This window comes from Oratosquilla oratoria, chromosome 29 (assembly GCF_046742065.1).
Source record: "Oratosquilla oratoria isolate Oo_2021 chromosome 29, ASM4674206v1, whole genome shotgun sequence".
In the NCBI taxonomy this organism is placed as follows: domain Eukaryota; kingdom Metazoa; phylum Arthropoda; class Malacostraca; order Stomatopoda; family Squillidae; genus Oratosquilla; species Oratosquilla oratoria.
This window is the reverse complement of record NC_134805.1, coordinates 43353831-43358000: the sequence shown is the minus strand read 5'-3', so window position 1 is coordinate 43358000 and position 4170 is coordinate 43353831.

The following is a 4170-nucleotide window of genomic DNA, read 5'->3' as shown; positions in this document are numbered from 1 at the left end:
GAAAGTGTGTGTGTGTGTGTGTGTGTGTGTGTGTGTGTGTGTGTGTGTGTGTGTGTGTGTGTGTGTGTGTGTGTGTGTGTGTGTGTGTGTGTGTGTGTGTGTGTGTGTGTGTGTGTGTGTGTGTGATGAGAGAAAAAAAACGGAGATTTTAGACCAAAAAATGGAATAGTTTTACACAAAGCCATGTGAAACAGCAGGAAAAAAAAATAAAATATCAAGCAAAAATTATGAGAAAGAAAAGAATAATAAAAGAGGGAACACAAGCTATGGAAAACAGGGGGAGAGAGGAAAAAAATGAACACCCCAACAATAAGACCAAAATAAATATATAAAAAGGGAATCCCCCCCCCATTTATGAAACTCCTATGTACGAAGATTCGAAGCTGCGAAAAGAGGAAAAGTGAGGACGACTTTCTCTATACGAAAGGCATATACTTCGATTTTACGAAAAGAAGTATGAAAAAATGATGAAAATGTTGTACAGAACCAAGTTGACCGCATGAGCGACCGCAGACCAGTTTCGCTTCAGTATAAGAATTGTAAATATACGGAAGTGTGTAAAGGTACGTATCTCTTTCGTATATAGGGGATTTTCAGAAAAACTAATAAATAAAATACATAAATAAATAAATAAATAAAAGGAAGGAAACACACGGAGGGGTACAAGACAGAATAAATGAATAAATAAATAGATAAATGAATAAATGAATAAGCGAAGAAAAGAAAAGGATGGCAAAGGAGAGTACAAAACAGAATAGATAAATAAACAGATAGATAAGTAGATGAATAAATAAATACATAAATAAAAAGATAAAAATGGAAAAGAGGAAGAAAAATGGAACGGAATAAAACAAGAAAACACAAATAAACGAAAAAACACATCAAATATTAATTAATGAACAAGAAGAAAGAAGAAAACATAACAAGAACAGACGAACCTGGAGAACAGAAAAGAAAGAGAACAGGGAGATGAAAGAACAAATAAAAAAATGAACGAAATGAAAAAAGAACATACAATATTATATATATATATGTATATGTATATATATATATATATACATATATATATATATATACATATATATATATGTATGTATATATATATGTATATATATACATATATATATATATATATGGAAGACCATGAACAAAGAACAAATCAGAGAACATAACAAAATTGATGGGAGAGAGAAGAGGAAATGTAAAAAAAGAACAGAACAGGAAGAATAGAAAGAAAAGAGAAAAGGGGAAACTAAAGATAAATGAAAGAAGCAAAGAGAAATAAAAACAAATGAATAAGATAATAAATAAATGAATAGAAGAGTTGAATGAAGAATTGGATGTATACATGCAAAATATTGCTATTAATAGTTGCTCAAATCTGGATAGAAATTGAAAAAAATAAAAGTGGTTAGTACATTGAATTATATAAATGTACATACTGCACACACGCACACACACACACACACACACACACACACACACACACACACACACACACACACACACACACACACACAGACACACAGTCGCACACTCGTATTTATATATATATATATATATATATGCATATAATATTATATGTATATATATATATATATATATATATATATACATATATATAGGTATATATATGAATATGAATATGGTGCAGTATTACTCAACATAATTCATATAAGGTACAAATGACAGCCATTTCAGATGCTTAAATATTTTATTTAGAATATCTGGATATTTCCTTACAGAAAATTGAGTATTTGATTACATATATATGCATTGCCTTACTGCTATATTCTTAAAAAAAGTAATAATAATAATTTGACAGCTGACTCAGAAAGATGGCCTATCTTTAGAGCCTTGTTTATGGTTAATTTCTTGTGATTTTCTTCAGCTGTGAGGGGTGTGGTCCCAGTTTAATTGGATAAAAGTCAGCCGGTGCTAACCAGGCTGAAATTAATGTTAACAAGTTGATTATGTGACACTACACCAGCGTGTCTGAACCTTAGTCATTTTTTTTTCTCCTTGGATTTGAAGAACATCCGAAGGGAGGATTTCTGGTGACCAGATACTCGCTCCATCCGGGAAAAAAAAAAAAAGTAAAATATATTCCAATATATGCACTCCCTCACCAAAGACGTTATCATCTGTTTTCATGTAAAATTTGTGCCGATATCTTCCCTAGAATGCAAAAATATAGAGTTCCTAGGCAAACGTTTCACAGAAACACTCCTTGTATTAGAATGAGCTGATATACGTAAATCTAGATCTTATCAATTAGACACAGAAAGTAAAGACATATATATATATATATCTGTATATTGTTATAAACATAATTGATATATATTTTTACAGTTGACTGAAGGATGATTTGATTAGAAACAAGGTGAATGGATTTCTACACTTTAGCCAAGTCCAAAAAAATCTTTAAATCTTGGTTTAAGATTGAGACAAAGCTGTTAGAGGAACCGAATTAGGTAATAGTTTTCTTCTAACACTATAGCTAACAGACTGTATAAGCACTAGGTTGCTCTAACTACAACTAGCCGGTAATGATCCTGTGATAGTGGTTGCGATTTCCCAACAACACCAAGCACATTTATTTTGAAAAAAAAGAAAAATAATCCGGATAAGAAAAAAAAGCAAATAATGGTAAAGGGGACAAAATAAACAGGTAAGAGAGACTACAAAAATAACATTACTTCAAGTTGCATCAGTTACACACACACTCACACTCTCACTCTCTCTCTCTCTCTCTCTCTCTCACACACACACACACACACACACACACACACACACACACACACACACACACACAATATATATATATATATATGTATATATGTGTATATGTATATACATACATAATATATATATATATATATATATATATATATATATGTGTGTGTGTGTGTGTGTGTGTGTGTGTGTACACATATACATGTTATGTACACAACACACACACACACACACACACACACACACATATATATATATATATATTATATATACATATATATATGTACATATATACATACATATACCAAAGAGTTTTTCCCCTTTACACGGGGGGGTAGCCAAGAAAGAAAAGGCATAGAAATCACTCTTGGAAGTCGATGATGGGTAATCATGACTTGTGTCCATGTGCTGCAGTGAGTTAGTGCTCTTCGGAATATAGGCACATGGTAGTGCTCTTATATCTTTGAGGGCACTCACTGGAATCCATTAAGGGAGTGTCTGGGAGATCCATTAAGGCTGAGACAAACCGTTACAAATAAAAACCGTAACACCACAATAAAAACGCCAATAACGCCAATCGAGACAAAACGCCGTCTCGTCCAACTATCGAGACAAAACGCCACAACACAGAACCCGGAGGCTCCCTAGCGCACTCATTTCGTCCCTGCCCGTAACTCCTATATGGACAACACTTTCACTAGAATCTTCCGGGTTTAATTCTAAGCTAATATGAAAATACCTACAGCCAAAATTATGGTCCTCCCTAAGGAAAACAAATCCTGAAGGTAACAAGGTTATATGGAAAATACCAGTAGAAAAATTATTAATGCACAACTATTTTTAATGCACATGCATAAAAGCCAACTCCTTTGCAAATACAAAATATATATATATATATATATATATTATACATATATATATATATATATATATACTCTATATATACAACTATATATACATATATATACATATATATAAATACATATATATAGATATATATATACTATATACATATATACATATATATATATGCACTCACACACACACACACACACACACACACACACACACACACACACACACATATATATTATATATATATATATATATATATATATATATAATATATATATATATACATGCACATATACATGTACATTTATTTCCAAGACGGACACCTTACTCAATTTTTTTATTACAATTATAAATATTGAAAATAAAAAGGGAAATAAAAATGAAATAAGTAAAAAGTAGAGAAAGAAATTATTGAAAAATGAAAAGAAAAAATTAAAATAAAAAGTGGGGAAAAAGGAAATCAATTACCAACAAATACACATATATTCCTTAACTATTTATACACGCATTTCTATTATGTAGCCATTGTACAGCAGCGTTCGTGTAGTGAAACTCTGTTTTCACAAATATTTGAATATG